Below are 21,857 nucleotides of genomic sequence, written 5' to 3' on the forward strand. Positions count from 1 at the left end.
CTGAGTGCTTTTCTTGTTTGAAATGTGTGTATTAAATTACTGTTTTAATTATGAGTAATATATCTTGCTTGTAATAATGTCTGGGCTTTTAAAGAAAATGTAACCTAAGTAAAGTTTGCAAAATAACTTAAGTACAAATGTTTGTGTTTTACTTTCACGGTGTGTGATGATGAAATAAATATTTACACCAGTCGAACTCTACGCCGTTTCATTGATGCCAAGGGCTGCTACACTGTCTGTGTCTATACTGACATCAACACTCGCATAGACAGGATGACATCAGTTGGGTCGATGCCAAAATAAGCTACAATACGTGTGAGGGGTGGGATTTGTTGGTCCTGGCACCACCTATTTATTTATTTATTTATTTATTTATTTATTTTTGCAACTGGTTCCATGCTGGTAGGAAAGTGTTAAGAGAGTAGGGGGGGACTTAAGACTAAACTAACAAAATAATAAACAAACTAAGCAACAAAAATAACAATTTCAATATGCTATCAATGAAAGTGGGGGTGAAGTTGGTACAAATATTTGCACCCTGTTGCACATCTAGAATCCTATAGCTTCCAAAAAAGTTTTTCCGATTTAAATTTTGATGATTTTGTCTGTTTTTATAATTTTTATTTTAAATTATGCATTTACATTAACATGTACTTAGACATAAGGAACCACACAGACACAATACAAAAAAAAAAAAAAGAATTATACAACAAACCTACAGACTTATTAAACACACACAAAAAAAAGCAAAACACAACAACAAAATAAATAATATTATCAGCTCCTCTTCATAATGCTCAGGAAGTGTCATCTTGGGGTTGACATGCATTATGATGTATCTAATAAATTGCATATTATTTACCCTAATATTTAATGTAATGTACTTTTTTCTATTGTCTTTCCTGTTCTTGTAGATCTTTAATTGGACCGTTTTAAGGATCTGATGCCAGTTGATGTGGACTATAAATCACAACCATCAACTTCAGTTTTGAAGGGTGAGTTGACCTGCATTTTTTGTCTTTTCTGCTTTGGGCCTTACTTTTTATTGGTTTCTTCAGTGCAACGAGTCCAGTCTAATGGCAATGTATTTTGGGAATGTACCCAAAAAACAAAGATTTCAGATTAACCCTCCGGTATCCCGTCCATCAAGGCCCTTACTAAGCAACAAGTGTGCCATTTTGGCACACTTGTGAAATAATGTCAAAAAAATTTCATTCAGTTTGTTTTTAATTCTTGTACACTTTTTTCTGTTTCATCAATGTAAGCTGTAAATAAAAATACCAAATACTCAATAATTGTCACATTTTTTTAACCCTTTAAATGCAGTGTTTGTAATGTAAACAAAACATTTTTTTGGATGCAAAAAACACAAAAAATATTTTTTTTTTCTCAATATACTACATAAAAATTGGATCACATATTATTTGATTTTTTTCATCCTGGCATATGTCAGTGATTAACTCCAACATTGGTTAATTTGCATTATTATTTTTGGCACTAGGTCAAATGTTCAAAAATACTAGCATTTGTCACCAAGTGTGCATAAAATGCACACCTATAAATCAAACTATTAAATATTATATATTGATTTATTTTTCTGCTCTAATTTGATTTTATTTTTGTAAATCAAGGTCAGCCCTAATCATACAGATCAAATAATCATTCATTTTAGATTTTTTTTAACCCTTTAAACGATCTCTTTTCATCATGATGTCACTACATTTTTGATGCAAAAAACACCTTTTTTTTTTTTTTTTTTTTCAAATTACTACATAAAAATTGGATCACATATTATTTGATTTTTTCATCCTGGCATATGTCAGTGATTAACTCCAACATTGGTTAATTTGCATTATTATTTTTGGCGCTAGGTCAAATGTTCAAAAATACTAGCATTTGTCACCAAGTGTGCGTAAAATGCACACCTATAAATCAAACTATTAAATATTATATATTGATTTATTTTTCTGCTCTAATTTGATTTTATTTTTGTAAATCAAGGTCAGCCCTAATCATACATATCAAATAATCATTCATTTTAGATTTTTTTTAACCCTTTAAACGATCTCTTTTCATCATGATGTCACTACATTTTTGATGCAAAAAACACCTTTTTTTTTTTTTTTTTTTTCAAATTACTACATAAAAATTGGATCACATATTATTTGATTTTTGCAGCCTGGCATATGTCAATGATGAACAGCAACATTAACAACATTAATAAATTAATTTAGACCCTCACCTTTTAAATGAAGCCCAAATATCAGTAAAAGCAGGATTTATGCCTTAATGGCTTTCAGATCAAAAACAGTGGTTATAATGGAAGAAATAGTGTGTTTTAGGCACATTTTGGCAGACACATGCTAGTCTTGTAATTTTCTTTTGTTTACAATGTGCTAATTTTAGTTGGTGGCCAAAATTTTAAAGATCATGCCAAAATGAACAACTTTTGAATTCTAACCTTATTTAAATTGTGTAAAATAATATGACGTTTTTTAACACGAAGTGCAAAGCGTGCCTAAAAAGCACACCCAGATACCGGAGGGTTAATGTTCAGTCAGTAACAAAACAATCTGCATTTGTAAATTTCGGGTTTAACTCGGGGCAGGTTAAGTGCAGTTATTTTAGTCGCAGGTTCCATGTACAGTATATTCTGACATAGTAGAAACCCACAAGAAATGATTTTCTTTCCCCATGAAATGCACCAAATTTGCTCTTCGCCTGCAGTCAGGAAACTGCAAATGTGTGGATAGCTTGTGCTTAGTCATGGATTTAAAACCCTCAGTACTAAATAATTAAACAGCAAAGAGACACTGTTGAATTGATTAGTCATGTCTGATTCCAGAACTAATGAACCCAACACATTTGGCCAAGTTTGGTTTAAAAACAAAAAAAAAAACGAGCTGTCATGCACTACGTGTCAATACCGTTTTTATTACATTGCCCAAAATAAAGTAAATCTGCTCTCATTATTTAATAGATAAAAACAACTGCACGTAATAATTGATGAATTTGTGCTGCCTAAAGCCGTATGTGCAGTGCATTTTTTCATCACTTCAGCTGACATCTCTAGCATTGACTGACATTTATTTGGGGGAACAGTTTTGTTTGCATCATTCATGAGAGTAATTTCACCTCCCCTTCAAACGGCCTTCAGAGGATACTAAGAACTGAGTATTTGCACCTCATGAATTGTGCATTTGTCTATTGTGGTGGTTAACCAGAACGGAATAGAATGTAGTGACAGTAGTCGGTACCAAAGCAGGAGTCAGACTTGAACGAACAAATGCGCACAAAACTTGGATTAATTCAAAGCAATTTACCGAAAGCGATTGTAAAGTTTTCCTTAGTTCTTTGTGCTTCAATTTACAGGAAATGACTATGCATTTGTAAAAAAAAAAAAAGAGAAAAGACATGGATAAGATTTTGGAAAAGACAGATGAAAAACACAGAGATTAAAGTTCATATTTCAGTGGAGCAATCCAAAGCCAATATAAAAGCCTCTCCAAGCTGCAAACCCGCAGCGCAAGCAGGTGTTTGTGCTCTTATCAGAGAGGGAGTCATGCCATATAAACCACAGCCTTTGAAATATGAGATACCATGGCATGATAAAAACATTTGATGTCGAAATGAGCCGATAGATGCACACTGAGTGAAGAAAAGCACAAGGCTTCAAATTTGCATGTCACATCCTGAAGATTAGGTTTAACCATCTGTGATAATTCTGTGCTGAAGATGCTGAGAATCATTATCGCTGGAATCTGATGTAGCGAAGAGATTGTTATATGAATTATTTGGGTTGGTACACTTCAATTATACATTACAGAATGTCTGTCTGACAATTCACCAATGGAGAGTCGGTTGCGGATTTTCCCGTTTCCTGACTTGTGTAGTTTCGACAATGGCAAATGGTTTTAATACAGTCACATTTGAAGGATATAAACGAATCAAACTACCGTAAATTCCAGACTATAGACCGCACCTGAATATACAGGGTGGGGAAGCAAAATTTACAATGAACATTTAGTTGTTTTTTCTCAGCAGGCACTGTGTCAATTGTTTTGAAACCAAACATATATTGATGTCATAATCATACCTAAAGCATTTGTTCACAGTATCATGTTGGTAAAATTACAGGATATTTGTGTTTTCACTTGTCCTGACTGTAAACGATACAAATTACAATTACACACTGTTAGTAATAATAGGCACAAAAGAGGACATGAAGGCGAACATGGGGCACCGAACCCAACGTCCATCCACTAAATAAAGTCTAAGTAAGACATTATTAACCCACAAAATTAAAATGTGATTCAAGTAGTAACTTTGTGTAATATAACATAGTGAGCCGCACTCATCTTGTTATGGGGACGGTTTGTGCTGAGTTACGTATGGAAGTAAATCTGTCTCATCAGATTTTGAATTGTAAAAGCCATTAAATTTCTAGCACTGAATTTTTTTGCACTGAAATTAAGTATCTGAATTTTTTGTTTCTCAATGTAACTATGGTCGTAAATTTAGAATAAAAAAAAATTCAAATGCAAAAATTTTAAATGTAAAAAAATTCAGATCACACATCCGGGACACCAAGGATAAGTAATCAATTCTATCTCAAGTCGAACCATCAGCCAGCCAATCGAGTTACGTTAGGTTGGTCATGTGACACCAATGCAGGAAGACGGTCAGCGCAGATATGTGATCTGAACTTTTTGCATCTGAATTTTTGCCACTGATTTTTTTTGCATCTGAATTTTTTGCATCTGAATTTTTGCCACTGATTTTTTTTGCATCTGAATTTTTTGCATCTGAATTTTTTGCCACTGAATTTGTTGCTCGTGAATTTTTTGCTTCTGAATTTTTTGCCACTGAATATGTTGCTCATGATTTTTTTGCTTGTGAATTTTTTGCTGGTGAATTTTTTGCTTGTGAATTTTTTTGCTTGTGAATTTTTTGCTTGTGAATTTTTTGCCACTGAATTTGTTGCTCGTGAATTTTTTGCTTCTGATTTTTTTGCCACTGAATTTGTTGCTCGAGAATTTTTTGCTTCTGAATTTTTTGCCACTGATTTTTTTGCATCTGAATCTTTTGCTTGTGAATTTTTTGCCACTGAATTTGTTGCTCATGAATTTTTTGCTTGTGAATTTTTTTGTCACTGAATTTGTTGCTCGTGAATTTTTTGCTTGTGAATTTTTTTGCCACTGAATTTGTTGCTCGTGCATTTTTTGCTTGTAAATTTTTTTGCTTCTGAATTTTTTGCTTGTGAATTTTTTGCCACTGAATTTGTTGCTCGTGAATTTTTTGCTTGTGAATTTTTTTGCCACCGAATTTGTTGCTCATGCATTTTTTGCTTGTGAATTTTTTTGCTTCTGAAATTTTTGCCACTGAATTTTTTGCATCTGAATTTTTTGCTTGTGAATTTTTTGCATCTGAATTTTTTGCCACTAATTTTTTTGCATCTGAATTTTTGCCACTGATTTTTTTGCATCTGAATTTTTTGCTTGTGAATTTTTTCCATCTGAATTTTTTGCCACTGATTTTTTTTCATTCTAAATTTATAAACACAGTTGAATTCAGAGACAAAAAAAATTCAGATACTTAATTTCAGTGCAAAAAAAATTCAGTGCTAGAAATTCAATAGCTTTTACAATTCAAAATCTGATGAGACAGATTTCCTTCCATAGTTACGTGACTCATGTTGTTTACAGTTTCACCGAGTCATGTGACCATTCGCTACATTGTAAGTTGTAAATTATAAATAATAGTTAAAATAAAGTTGCTGTTATGTGTTCTGTAGTTATATGGCTCATGTTGTGGCTGTTGGGGAGGGAAGCTAAGCTAACAGGGTGTGTGTGTGTGTGTGGGGGGGGGCGTATTTCAGCTCGTCATCATGACTGAACTTTGTTTTGCTGTTATAGTCTGTGCTGTTTTACGTATGTGGTGTGAAAAAAAGACAATAAAATTACCTACTTTAGAAATGCTGTGCAATGACACAACAGGTGCAGACTCCTGAATAGGGATGTAATGATATGAAAATTTCATATCACGGTTGTTGTGACCAAAAGTATCACAGTTATTATCGCGGTATTGTTGAAATTGTGCTCAAAATGTTCAAAAAGTACTGATACACACACTGTAATAATTTAACCAAGTTATATTTAAAAAAACAAAAAAAACACCAAATAAAATAATAGGTACCTTCTGAGCCTATTTTGTTTGTTTTTCAGTCCTTTTGATTTTGTCTTTATATACTATATAAACACATGTTTACTATACCCATGTTTGGGATCTGTTTTTTTCAGCACTTCATCTATATCATCTGCTTATTATTTTTTCACTTTAGCCTACTATAAAAACATAAAAGGACAAAAAACACACACAAAAAAAACATAAAATATATATAATTTATTGCATAAATAACACACAGATGCTTAACGAACCTTTTCAAAGACTTTAAAAGTGAATATTGGTTCCAAATATTAGGTACAGAAAATTAAAATTGTAATAAATTCAAACTATACTCAAATATTTGACATAAAAGCAGATCTTTACATAGGGTTTTTTCCCCTAAAAGTGCGGTAATCAAACACGGTTATCATGAGAATTAGAATTTAAACGGTAATACTAACCATCTGCAATTTTATCGCGGTTTATCGTAATAACGGTAATCGTTACATCCCTACTCCTGAATACATCAATGTAATAGTTAACTATGTGTAAATAAATGATATGTAAAGATGTGAAATATTAACTGATAACAGATAATGCCATTTATGATTAAAAATATCATTAAGAATTTCCTATTTTTACAATGAATACTGAGAAGGAGAGAAAACAGAGTAATGGCAGTGTTTTGTAACAAATGTACTATATAATACAGACTGTGCTTTCCTTGTTTTAGGTGTTTCAGACATTCTTGCTACACTGATGAAACAGGCCAAACTAATCAATAAGCGCAGCACTAACTCTAAAGGTATATGCCCATTAATGCCAGTGGGGTTGTTAGGGAGAGCCTTCCACATTGATTGATTCTGCTTAAGACTGGAACAGGGAAAAGGAAAGTATGTTCTGGCTATAGTACTCCCTTTAGGACACTAACACATTTGATTTATTTATGTACTTATTCACTTACTTACTTACTTACTTACTTACTTACTTACTTACTTACTTACTTACTTACTTACTTACTTATTTATTTATTTATTTATTTATTTATTTACTTACTTACTTACTTACTTACTTACTTACTTACTTACTTACTTACTTACTTACTTACTTACTTACTTACTTACTTACTTACTTACTTACTTACTTATTTATTTATTTATTTACTTACTTGCTTACTTAATTACTTACTTATTTATTTACTTACTTACTTATTTATTTATTTATTTACTTACTTACTTACTTACTTACTTACTTATTTATTTATTTATTTATTTACTTACTTGCTTACTTAATTACTTACTTATTTATTTACTTACTTACTTATTTATTTATTTACTTACTTACTTACTTATTTATTTATTTATTTACTTACTTATGTATTTACTTATTTATTTACTTATTATTTATTTATTTACTTATTTATTTACTTACTTATTTATTTATTTATTTGATTACTTACTTATTTATTTATTTATTTACTTACTTTCTTACTTATTTACTTACTTATTTATTTATTTACTTACTTACTTATTTACTTATTTATTTATTTATTTATTTATTTACTTACTTACTTACTTACTTACTTACTTACTTACTTACTTACTTACTTACTTACTTACTTACTTACTTACTTACTTACTTACTTACTTACTTACTTATTTATTTATTTATTTATTTATTTACTTACTTATGTATTTACTTATTTATTTACTTACTTATTTATTTATTTACTTACTTACTTACTTACTTATTTATTTATTTATTTATTTATTTATTTATTTACTTACTTACTTATTTACTTATTTATTTATTTACTTACTTATGTATTTACTTATTTATTTACTTATTATTTATTTATTTATTTACGTATTTATTTACTTACTTATTTATTTATTTATTTATTTATTTATTTGATTACTTACTTACTTATTTACTTACTTATTTATTTATTTATTTATTTACTTACTTTCTTACTTATTTACCTACTTATTTATTTATTTACTTACTTACTTATTTACTTACTTATTTATTTATTTACTTACTTACTTACTTACTTATTTATTTATTTATTTACTTACTTATGTATTTACTTATTTATTTACTGACTTATTTATTTATTTACTTACTTACTTACTTACTTACGTATTTATTTATTTACTTACTTATTATTTATTTATTTATTTACTTACTTATTTATTTACTTACTTATTTACTTATTTATTTATTTACTTACTTATTTATTTACTTATTTACTTATTTATTGATTTACTTACTTATTGATTTACTTTTTATTTACTTACTTATTTATTTATTTATTTATTTATTTACTTACTTACTTATGTATTTACTTATTTATTTACTTACTTATTATGTATTTATTTATTTACTTACTTACTTACTAATTTATTTATTTATTTACTTATTTACTTATTTATTTATGTATTTACTTACTTACTTACTTATTTACTTACTTATTTACTTACTTATTTACTTACTTACTTATTTACTTAATTACTTATTTACTTACTTACTTACTTACTTATTTACTTACTTACTTACTTACTTACTTATTTACTTACTTACTTATTTACTTACTTACTTACTTATTTACTTACTTACTTACTTACTTATGTATTTATTTTTACATGGAGTTGGAACTTCTACATCAGGGGTGTCAAACTCATTTTAGTTCAGGGGCCACATTCAGCTAAATTTGATCTAAAATGGGCCAGACAAGTGAAATAATAACATAATATATAAATAATATCAACTCCAAACATTTATCTATGTTTTACAGCAAAAAAAGTAAATTTACATTATGAGCAGGTTTACATCTACAAACTATCCTTTCAAAAGATGTGAATAACATGAACAAACTGAAAAAATCAGTGTGATTTTAACAAAATTCTGCCTCAGTTCATCACTTCCACATGTACATTAGAACTTACAGATCACAGTGGATCTACAAACACACAAAACATTTAATAACAGGCAGAAAATTGTTAAAATTGTACTTGATTCTCTTAAGACATTTCAGGTTATTTGCATTTTTTTTTGCAAAATTATACTTTGTTTTAGTGTAAATACATGAAAATATTTACATTTACAAAGAGAAACATTTGGAGTTGTCCTTATTTCTATGTTTTTATGATAGTATTTTACTGGTCTGACCCACTGAATGCACATTGAATTGGTCTGAATGTGGAACCTGAACTAAAAGGATTGTTAATATCTTAGTGTAATTTTTGCATTTCACAAGTTCATCCCAAGGGCCGGACTGGACCCTTTGGCGGGCCGGATTTGGCCCCCGGGCCGTATGTTTGACACCTGTGTTCTGCATCTTAGCCTATATTTCTAGTGGAAGTGGTTTCAAAGACAAAACACAATTTTTCAAGGCATCAGTGTACTTTGCATTGTAAAATAAACCATACTATTTTAATTTATTATTTATTAACAACGTGTTCATAATTGGACTGAGAATAAAAAGACCGCATATAAAAACTGAACAAAGCCCTTAAGTTACACTAAGTAACTCCCAAAGTAACACAACAGAACACTACAACCTACAACTGTAATTAAAGTGCTTTAATGGCAAAGATTGGATTTTTATGCCATTTAATATATTATCGAACAGCTCTAGAGGACCAGTTTATGAAAACAACACCAAGTTTTGGAATAAAGCTGTTACTTTGCAGGTGCTCTCTGGTGACGGCGTTGGATTTTTATGGCATTGTTGGATTTCATTTTTTTTCAGAAAAGTTATAGTATAACTGGAAATATATTTAGTGTATAATGGTTCTATATCTCAATGCATGGACAATAATTCTACCTGAAAAGTGCAGGGTTATAATACCATATATTAACCCTGTAAAGCAGGGGTGTCAAACGTGGCCCGGGGGCCAAATACGACCCGCCAAAGGTTCCAATCCGGCCCATGGGATGAATTTACAAAGTGCAAAAATTCCACAGTCAAGGCTGTGGAACTAATTTTAGTTCAGGTTCCACATACAGACTAATATGATCTACAGTAAAATAATAACAGCATAATAACCTACAAGAAATAATGACTATATATTTTCTTCTTGGTTTGATGTGAGAAAAAATATTACAAAATGCCTATAAATAACAACTACAAACTTTTCTTTGTTTTAGTGCAAAAAATAACATTAAATTATGAAAATATTTCCATTTCCAAACTATCCTGTCACACTAAAATGTGAATAACCTGAACAAATATGAACAACCTGAAATGTCTAAAGAAAATTCAGCACAATTTTAACAATTTTTCTGCCTGTTCCTCAGTATTTAGTGTCTTTGTAGATCCGATCCATAATGCACATGTAGAAATGATAAGTTGAGGCATAAAATTGTTAAAATTGCACTAATTTTTCTTAAGAAATTTCAATTTTTTCACATTCTTCACATCATTTTTGTTTGGATAGTTTATAAAAGTATTTTCACAATTTAATTGGGATTTTTTTGCACTAAGACAAAGACAAAAATCTGGAGTTGTCATTATTTATAGGTTGTTATACTACTATTTTACTAGTTTGGCCCACTGGAGGTCAAACTGGGCTGAATGTGGCCACTGAACTAAAATGAGTTTGACACCCCTGCTGTAAAGTCTGAACCATTAAATCATTGACAGAAAATTCCAGTTCTTTGAAACTGGAGCCTTTATTGGTCCTTCTGAACAACCAAAAAAAAAATTTTTTTTTCAAATATCAATTTCCATTCATGGGTTTCTATTTTGTATCATATTTGATACATCAGGTCTCAAATATTATTATTTTTGAACAAAGAAAAACATGATATAACACAAACACAACAAATTGGTAATTCCTTTTCAAAACTGGTAAAGTTCTGCCTCCTTCCTCATTAATGACAATCTTGTAGTGTCACTGGAAAGGCCTCTGGTGAACGAACCCTGAAAATACATATTACACGTAACCAGTCTAAAATGGAACTACAGTCGTGGAAAAAAATTATTAGACCTTCAGAAGTAATTAGAAACAACGGTTATGCAATCAAATAGGAACTCCTGTGTGTATCATGTGACTAAAACAGACAGAAAAAAAAACATGGAATTCCTCAAGCAGGGGTGTCAAACATGCGGCCCGGGGGCCAAATGTGGCCCGCCAAAGGGTCCAGTTCAGCCCCTGGGATGTTTTTGCCAAATACAAAAATTCCACAGTCTGGAATTGAATTAAGCAAAAAAAAATTTAGCTTGAATTAAGGAAAAAAATTTGAATTAAGCAAAAAAAAAAATTCTCAAATTTAGCAAAAAAAAAATCTTGAATTAAGCCAAAAAAATCTTCAATTAAGTAAAAAACATCTTCGATTAAGCCAAAAAAAACCCTCAAATTTAGCAAAAAATCTTGAATTACACAAAAAAAATCTTCAATTAAGTAAAAAAGAATCTTGAATTAAGCCAAAAAAGAAACAAAAATCTTGATTTAAGCCAAAAAAAAAAAAAACAAACTTCAGTTAAGTAAAAAAAAAAAAGTCAATTAAGCCAAATAAATCTCAAATTTAGCAAAAAATCTTAAATTGAGCAAAAAAAAAAAATCTTCAGTTAAGTAAAAAAAATATTGAATTAAGCCAAAAAAAATCTAGAATTAAAAACTTTTTTTTTGGTCTTTGTTTTAGTGCAAAAAATAACATTAAATTATGAAAATATTTACATTTCCAAACTATCCTGTCAAACTAAAATGTGAATAACCTGAGCAAATATGAACAACCTGAAATGTCTAAAGAAAATTCAGCACAATTTTAACAATTTTTCTTCCTGTTCCTCAGTGTTTAGTGTCTTTGTAGATCTGATCCATAATGCACATGGACAAATGAGAAGTTGAGGAATAATATTGTTAAAATTGCACTAAATTTTTTTATGTTGTTTTAATTTAAATTTCAGTTTTTTCAGGTTTTTTTTTTTTTTGATAGTTTATAAAAGAATTTTCATAATTTATTTATTTATTTATTTATTTTTTACACTAAAACAAAGACAAAAATTTGGACTTGTAATTATTTATAGGTTATTCTGTTATTATTTTTCTGGTCCGGCCCACTGCAGATCAAATTTAGCTGAATATGGAACTGAACTAAAATGAGTTTAACACCCCTGGTATAAAAGCACTGTTTTTGTCAGTACAATGCCATAGATTTTGATGTTAGAACTGAAGTGATTTTGGTTATTATCAAGAAAACATGGAAAACGTCTAGATATCAGCTCTGAAATTAAACTCTTATGAGCCATTTCTATTGTTATCATTCTATTTGTCCAAACAAATGTACCTTTAGTTGCATTAAAATGAACAAGGAATTGAAGAAAACAAGGGGTGGTCTAATAATTTTTTCCACAACTGTACATGGGTCTGCATTCGAATCTAGATGGCTAGTTCTCTCCGGTGTTTGGATTTTTTTTTTTTTTTTTTTTTTCTCCCTGCGGTAAACCTACAGCAGCTCTAGCAGAGGTGAAGCAACAATTAGCTGATCTCTCCAGTGTGTCAGCTGCTAAATGCGACTGACTGACAGGACATTAACAGCAGGTAAATACAAGACTGGAGCCTCGTTCCAGGAGAGCTCAGGCATTTATTTGGTTTGTCGTTTTCTTTCCGAAAGACAACGAAGAGTGTTTTTATTTGAGGGATATTGACACCTCGCATCACATGGAGTCTAACTTTTATTATATGTGACAGTACTTATTTATTTTTAGGTTGTTGTCTTCATTCTAAGGTTAAGGAAATGACACAGTCTGATGGTGTTTGAAAGGGTTCACTATAATGCTTTTGCTTTAGATGGAGGTTAATACAGTAAACCTTTCCAGAATTAATGTTCAGGCTTTTAGAGTGGCATACTTTATTCATTATTTATTAATTTATTAAAATATTCTGCCAGAAAAGCAAGGTGGGGGAAAAAATAAGGGAGAATAAAAAAATATATTTAGTCTAAAATCACATCATTATTTATTTTTCCCAACTTACATACTGTTTATTTGTATATATATATATATATATATATATATATATATATATATATATATATATATATATACTTTTTTTTTTTCCATTCATAATGCAAAATCCCAGATTATGATATTTACAAAGTAATCTCACCGGTGAAAGTGCACTATTTTTGGGTTCGGGCTGACTCAAATAATGCAGACACTAGTAACTTACTATCTGTGGGTGGAATGCTTCTCACGTCTGCCCTAAATTCAGGGTTCTAGAAAAGATAGGATAAGACATTGAGGAAAAACAGAAAAAAGACACTTGAATAACTCTGCTAAATGTACTGCAAGACTAATGACATGCTAGTATTGCTTTATGTTTTATTAAAATAATCTTAAAGACATGACTTAACTATAATGCTCCTTGATATACATACTATTGTGTTCATATAATGATAATAATAATAACAACAATAATAATAATGGATTGGATTTATATAGCACTTTTCTAGACATCCAAAGAGCTTTATATTATTAACCCACAATTCATTTGCTCTCACATTCACACTCTGGTGGTGGTAAACTACATTTGTAGCCACAGCTGCCCTGGGACACACTGACAATTTGTGCCTACGGCCCCTCTGACCACCACCAAACATTCATACACCAGTGTGGGTGGCACTGGAGGCAGGGAGGGTGAAGTGTCTTGCCCAAGGACACAACGGACTGACTAGGACAGAGCGGGATTCGAACCGCCAACCCTTCGGTTATTGGACGACCCACCCATATACATATAAACCAGGGGTGTCAAACATGCAGCCCGGGGGCCAAATGCGGCCCACCAAAGGGTCCAGTTCGGCTCCTGGGATGTTTTTGCCAAGTGCAAAAATTCCAGTCTTGAATAGAATTAAGCAAAAAAAAAAAAAAAATTAGCTTGAATTAAGAAAAAAATCTTGAATTAAGCCAACCAAAAAAAAATCTTCAATTAAGTAAAAAAAAAAAATTCAATTAAGCCAAAAAAAATCTCAAATTTAGCAAAAAATCTTAAATTAAGCCAAAATATCCTCAATTAAGTTAAAAAAAAAAAATCTGGAATTAAGCCAAAAAAAATCTTCATTTAAGTAAAAGAATCTTGAATTAAGTAAAAAAAAAAAACAACAACTTTGAATTAAGCTAAAAAAAAAAAAAATAAAATAAAATAAAAAAATCTTCAATTAAGTAAAAAAAAAAAATAAAAATCTTCAATTAAGTAAAATAATCTTGAATTAAGCAAAAAAAACAAAAAAAACCTTTGAATTAAGCTAAAAAAAAAATTAAAAATCTTCAATTAAGTAAAAAAAAAAAAAAAAAAAAAAAAAAATCTTCAATTAAGCCAAAAAAAAAAAAATCTGAAATTTAGGAAAAAATCTTCAATTAAGCCAAAAAAAAAATCTCGAATTTTGAAAAAAAATCATGAATTAAGCCAAAAAAAAAAATCTTGAATTAAGCCAAAAAAAAATCTTCAATTACGTTTAAAAAAAATATTGAATGAAGCCAAAAAAAAATCTAGAATCAACAACTTCAATTTTTATTTGTTTTAGTGCAAAAAATAACATTAAATTATACAAATATTTACAGACCAACATGATCTACAGTAAAATAATAACAGCAGAATAACCTACAAGAAATGACTAAATATTTTCTTCTTGGTTTGATGCGAAAAAAAATATTACAAAATGCCTATAAATAACAACTACAAACTTTTGTCTGTGTTTTACTGCAAAAAAAACCCATTCATTTATGAAAATATTTACATTTACAAACTATCCTGTAACAATTAAATGTGAATAACCTGAACAAATATGAACAACCTGAAATGTCTAAAGAAAATTCAGCACAATTTTAACAATTTTTCTTCCTGTTCCTCAGTGTTTAGTGTCTTTGTAGATCTGATCCATAATGCACATGGACAAATGAGAAGTGGAGGAATAATATTGTTAAAATTGCACTAAATTTTCTTACGTTGTTTTGATTTAAATTTCATTTTTTTCAGTTTTTTTGTTTTTTTTTTTGGATAGTTTATTAAACTAAGTATTTTCATGATTTAATGTTTTGTTTTGTTTTTTTACACTAAAACAAAGACAAAAATTTGGAGTTATCATTATTTATAGGTTATTCTGTTATTACTTTTCTGGTCCGGCCCACTGCAGATCAAATTTAGCTGAATATGGAACTGAACTAAAATGAGTTTGACACCCCTGGTAAAAATAACTTTAAGACCATTTAGCGTGGAAGTGTTATATTTTCGTTCTATTTACGTAGCATGTTCATCTGGACAGCGCCTAATGGTGAAATTATGCACTTCATTTAAACAGTCCTCAGAACTTGAATGCGGCCTACATAAAGGATCAATGCCACAAAGGTCCAATTGATCTATCTTCTAATTATTACCTTAAGATGTTCCGTGTGCACCATCATACCAGTATCCAATCAAATCCAATTAACATCGGTGCCCCCCTCCAGAAAACTGCATTATAGAGGGATTACACAGCTATCTGTGCTGGTCTGATTAATGGTCGCAGTAATTAATGCTGAAGGGGTCTGTCCGAGTGCCTCAGCGTAGAGGAGCATACAGCAGTCAGCCAGCTGCAGCCCACTCATACACATGCACATGCACGCACACAACAAACACCTGGATCTCCTTACGTGCGCATATGTTGCACACGATATAAGGGTGTATTCAGAAAGGTTTGAGCCGCCGACACAGATGGAGATACAGGGGTTGGACAAAATAATGGAAACAGCTTAAAAAATCAACAAAATATAATTTAATATGGTGTGGGTCCGTCTTTTGCGGCAATTACAGCCTCAATTCTCCGAGGTTTTGATTCATACAACTTGTGAATTGTTTCCAAAGGAATTTTAAGCCATTCTTCAGTTAGAATACCCTCCAACTCTTTTGGAGACGATGGCGGTGGAAATCGACGTCTTACTTGAATCTCTAAAACTGACCATAAATGCTCAATAATGTTGAGGTCTGGGGACTGTGCCGGCCATACGAGATGTTCAACTTCATTAGAATGTTCCTCATGCCATTCTTTAACAATTCTAGCTGTATGGATTGGGGCATTATCATCTTGAGGTGAAGGTGTTTCCATTATTTGGTCCAACCCCTGTAAATGAAGAATGACTTCACAATAATAAGGTTCATATGGATGCTGTTGGTGTCTATGGACATTTAGAGACCTCACAGAATCTATTCCCATTGTCTAAAATATTGTATCTATTACTATGCCTGAGTAAACTGTAACAAACTAAAAGAGAAATTAGAATTTTTTATCCTCGCCTGTTTTTTTTTTTTTTTTTTTTTGGTTGGATTGACGATGATATGCATAAATTAATTGTTCGTGTCGGAGATTTTTAATAGCGTATATTTCAGCCCACAAAGATTAAATAATCATGTTTCAACATTAAAGTTTGCACTAAAATACACTTTTGATGTACTTTTATTAACATTAGGGTCTAAACTTTGAGCAAAAGTTGAAAAAAAAACATCCATTGTTCTGATTTATTATATTTTTATAGTAGATGAATATTAATATAATTTTTTGGCGCGCAGGTGGGCCGATAGGGCTAAAGAGGTTAAAAAATGTGTTTCAATTCAATTCACACACAAAAAAGTAAATAACGTTGTGCAAGAATCCCAACTGAAAAAAAAAAAAAATAATAATAATAATAAAAAATATCCATAACTTTTTGTTTGTAGTGTACAGGGGTTGGACAAAATAATGGAAACACCTTAAAAAATCAACAAAATATAATTTAATATGGTGTAGGTCCACCTTTTGCGGCAATTACAGCCTCAATTCTCCGAGGTTTTGATTCATACAACTTGTGAATTGTTTCCAAAGGAATTTTAAGCCATTCTTCAGTTAGAATACCCTCCAACTCTTTTAGAGACGATGGCGGTGGAAATCGACGTCTTACTTGAATCTCTAAAACTGACCATAAATGCTCAATAATGTTGAGGTCTGGGGACTGTGCCGGCCATACGAGATGTTCAACTTCATTAGAATGTTCCTCATGCCATTCTTTAACAATTCTACCTGTATGGATTGGGGCATTATCATCTTGAGGTGAAGGTGTTTCCATTATTTTGTCCAACCCCTGTAGGTATACAGCAAAGGTAGATTTTAGTAAAACATAATCTGTGCGTTGACATGACAACTTTTATTCCTGGTTTAACCCTTTCATGCATAAGTCACTCCAGTGGACAGTTCTTCTCCAGCTGTTCTCTTGTATATTCATGGGTTTGGTTGTTTTAGTTCCATATCAGCCAACACAGTGGACACTTATGCATCATCCCAAACACTCTAATTCATACAATTACTGTAACTTTTCTGTTATTGATAAACCTGATCTGCAGTGACATGTTTGAGTGTAAATCAATTGCTAATTATTAGACTGTAATTAAGAGTTTTCTGTAAAAAAGTTTTTTTTTTTTTTCTTTTTTTTTTTTTTTTTTGCATATCCTCCTGAAACCCAGCAATGCATTTTGTCCTCTGTAGGGGCTGTTCTATTGTTTATTCATGGGTTTTGATGTTTTAGTTCCATATCAGGACTCTTTTGCATCATCCAAAACACTGCAATTCATACAATTACTGTTACTTTGCTGTTCTTGATAAACCTGATCTGCACTAACATGTTTTAGTGGAAATCAATTGCTAATTGGTATTAGACTGTAATTAACAAACAAATTATTATTATTATTATTATTATTATTATTATTATTATTATTTTTTATTTTTTTATTTTTTTAATTTATTTATTTATTTATTTTTTTTGCATATCCTCCTGAGACCCAGCAATGCATTTTGTCATCTGTAGGGGACAAAAGTTTGACAGTTTTACTTTAAAAATGCTCTCCATTACAAAGAACATTCCATTAAAAAAAACACAAGACAAAGACGTTTTTTTTTTTTTTTGCATATTATCTCCATGAAGTGAGTAATTACTAGCATTACAATATGTTAAAATGTGAGAAGACATCAGATTAGCAGCATTAACCCTTTCATGCATGAATTATGAGAACCTTAATCAATATTTTTTTTTCCTTAGTGTTTTTATTCCTCTTTAGGCATGGAAAAAAAAAAACCAATGTGATTGATTTTTTCTTTTTTTCTTTTTAAATCAACAGTTATAAAAATGTCCACTCAGCTACACCATGAATTTTATTCTTGAAACAAAGAAAAATGTATTTAAAACCCAATATCATAAAGTGATATAAAAACAGTGAAATGAAACCATGTTTAATGCAGCTAATCTGATGTTTTCTCACATTTTAACATATTCTAATACTAGTTATTACTCACTTCATGGAGACAGTAGGCAAAAAAAAATAAATATTAACAACTGATTTCCACTCAAGAACCAATCAAGAGCAGCAAAGTTACAATAATGGTATGAATTGCAGTTTATGAGATGATGCATAAGTGTCCACTGCGTTGGTTGATATGGAACTAAAACAACAAAACCCATGAATATACAAGATTAAAGCTGTAGGGTAACTGTCCACTGTAGTGACCACTATGCATGAAAGGGTTAAAAATGTTTTTATTTCATTGTTTTCATATCACTTTCTGATATTGGGTTTTAAACACATGTTTCTTTACTTCAAAAATTAAATGCATGGATATTTTTGTAACTCTATAGAAAAAAAAAAATAAAAAAACAAAACTCGATCACATTATTTGTTTTTATGCCTAAGGAGGAATAAAAACTCAAGAAAAAAAAATCTTGACTAAGGTTCTCATAATTCATGCATGAAAGGGTTAACATCTTTCTGTGTAAATATCTCATGTCACAACGTGGACACCTGCGGCTTATAGTCAGGTGCGACTTATAGCCCGGAAAGTACGGTGATAACTCCAAAATGACACCAGTTAGCCAACACGGTTACATTACACTGGTCAACAACAAATGTATTGTTTAAGTTTTTTGAGCTGATTTAGGATCATTTTGGTGTGCTGAATCCAAAAATCACATTAATTTTGCTCAATCAGGTCAACTTTCTGAACTATGCTACATAATGGCTTTTTAACATTTTTGCTTACATTTATGGGCATTTTCACATCATATGATACAAAATTCTTTCATATTTCTTGCAATAAATGAGTTCTGAAGATTTTACTTTTGCCAATTTATGATTAATGTTTTTTTTTTTAATATTACAGGTGAATGAAATGGCTTCGACTAGAAGATCTTGCAAAAATAAGCCTGACGTATTCTGCTACATCTGCGGTGAATACACCATTGTACCTAACAGGAATCAAGTCCCAAGTTTCATAAAGTGTGCTTACCAATCTTATTTTGGTATTAATTATTATATTTTGTGAGAAGATCCAATTTTTCAAAATCAAATTAGCAAAAAAACCTGACCTGATTGAGAAAAACAGATGTTCATTTTTGGATTTAGCGGTGCAAAATGGTCCTAATTCAGTCGAAAAAACCTAGACAACTTGCAAAAAACATTTTTTTTGTAACCCAGTGTTATAAGTAAATGGGGAAAAAAAAAAGATTTTAAAAAATTCATAAAAAAACTTAACAGCTCACTCCTTCAAACACATTAAATATATAAATCAATCAATCAATCAATCAATAATACAAATAATAATAACACATAAAGACCTATAATATAACCCTAACAGGAATCCTGTTAGAAAATGATTTTTTTTTCTCTTAAAACCTATTTTGGGTGAGAACTACAGGGTGGGGAAGAAAAATTTACACTGAACATTTAGTTGTTTTTTCTCAGCAGGCACTACGTCAATTGTTTTGAAACCAAACATATACTGATGTCATAATCATACCTAACACTATTATCCATACCTTTTCAGAAACTTTTGCCCATATGAGTAATCAGGAAAGCAAACGTCAAAGAGTGTGTGATTTGCTGAATGCACTCGTCACACCAAAGGAGATTTCAAAAATAGTTGGAGTGTCCATAAAGACTGTTTATAATGGAAAGAAGAGAATGACTATGAGCAAAACTATTACGAGAAAGTCTGGAAGATACTATTAAAGAAGAATGGGAGAAGTTGTCACCCCAATATTTGAGGAACACTTGCGCAAGTTTCAGGAAGCGTGTGAAGGCAGTTATTGAGAAAGAAGGAGGACACATAGAATAAAAACATTTTCTATTATGTACATTTTCTTGTGGCAAATAATTCTCATGACTTTCAATAAACTAATCGGTCATACACTGTCTTTCAATCCCTGTTTCAAAACATTGTACATTTTGCTTCCCCACCCTGTATATAAAAAAATCAACTGATAAAGTCACAAAAATGTAATCAATTTTGTGAGAAGATCAAATTTTTCAAAATCAAATTAGCAAAAAAACCTGACCTGATTGAGAAAAACAGATGTCATTTTTAGATTTAGCGGTGCAAAATGGTCCTAATTCAGTTGAAAAAAACCTAGACAACTTGCAAAAAACATTTTTTTGTAACCCAGTGTTTTAACTCGAACTCTGATGTCAAATCTAAACTGAAGTGATAATTTGATTTAAAACAAAGAAACAAAAAAAACACAATTTTAGGTCCTGCATAGAGCTGGGCGATAAAATGATAACGATATATACCGCAGTATAACTTTTCCTTGATAGGAATATAATAATAATAATAATAATAATGAAAAATAAATGATTTAGCGGTGCAAAATGGTCCTAATTCAGATGAAAAAACCTAGACAACTTGCAAAAAACATTTTTTTGTAACCCAGTGTTATCAACGTATAGGAACTCGTATATGAGCTTTCATATGGCACCATTTTTGTTGACCTCGGATGACCTAGGAGAAGTTCTTTCCACTTGCCAAATTTGGCAAAATTAGGTCATGTGACTTCCGGTTACAATGGCAACCAACGTCAATTTCGTAATTACCTCCGCCATGAGGTATTGCGATCACTTTGCTTTGTGTGTTTGCATGCGTGTTTGTTTGTTAGCAAGATAACTCCAAAAGTTATGGACGGATTTTGATGAAATTTTCAGGAAATGTTGATACTGGCACAAGGAAGAAATGATTAAATTTTGGTGGTGATTGGGGGGGTAAGATCTGTCTTGGTGGAGGTCTGTGCTCTCCGAGTGGTTTTCTTGCCTCTTCCTAAAACACCAAAAGTATTCCCTGTTGTTCATGAGTGTGGTGAATTCAGAAGCTTCTATCCTCCACCAGTTCAGAGGGGATCAGATACTATACGTTACCTTCGGTGGGGCGCAGCCTCCGTTTATCTCTTCCCTCTCCTACTTTGCGGTCTTCATTAGTTTCCATTGTTTTCCTGCCACCCACCACGGCGGCACAAAGAGCAGTGCACTTGTCAGAACAGATTTATTGAACAGGAGGAGATTGTGCTGCATAGTTTTGAAGGACATGTGCTTACCGAGCCGCTGCGCTTCTACTCCGGAAGGTGAAAGGTGTCTGTCACTGCTAGCAACAGAAAACTTCCACTAGATCTTTTATTATCGCTCTCATGTTAAGCTGCAGATTGGTCTGTTCGTGTCCCGACACAAATTCACCGCTTTGTATCGAAGTGTCTCGTAGAGGAGAGCTGTCAGGATGGAAATCCAGATGGAACGTAACAAATAAATAGAACCAGCAGGAGTTTGTACAGCATAGAACAGAATCCTCTACTACTGACATACCTGTGTGTGTGAGAGATGTTACTGTGGATTGTCTTGTTTGTTTAGTGTGGTCACTGTGTGGATGTT

The 21,857-nt window shown here is 31.1% G+C and overlaps 1 protein-coding gene across 1 annotated transcript in view; it reads left to right on the plus strand.

Moving 5' to 3' along the window:
• lrrc4ca (leucine rich repeat containing 4C, genome duplicate a) overlaps window positions 1-21,857 on the plus strand; it is a 778,552-nt gene that overhangs the window by 246,108 nt on the left and 510,587 nt on the right. The window lies entirely within an intron of this gene.

The sequence above is a fragment of the Sphaeramia orbicularis genome, chromosome 6 (assembly GCF_902148855.1).
Source record: "Sphaeramia orbicularis chromosome 6, fSphaOr1.1, whole genome shotgun sequence".
Classification (NCBI taxonomy): Eukaryota; Metazoa; Chordata; class Actinopteri; order Kurtiformes; family Apogonidae; genus Sphaeramia; species Sphaeramia orbicularis.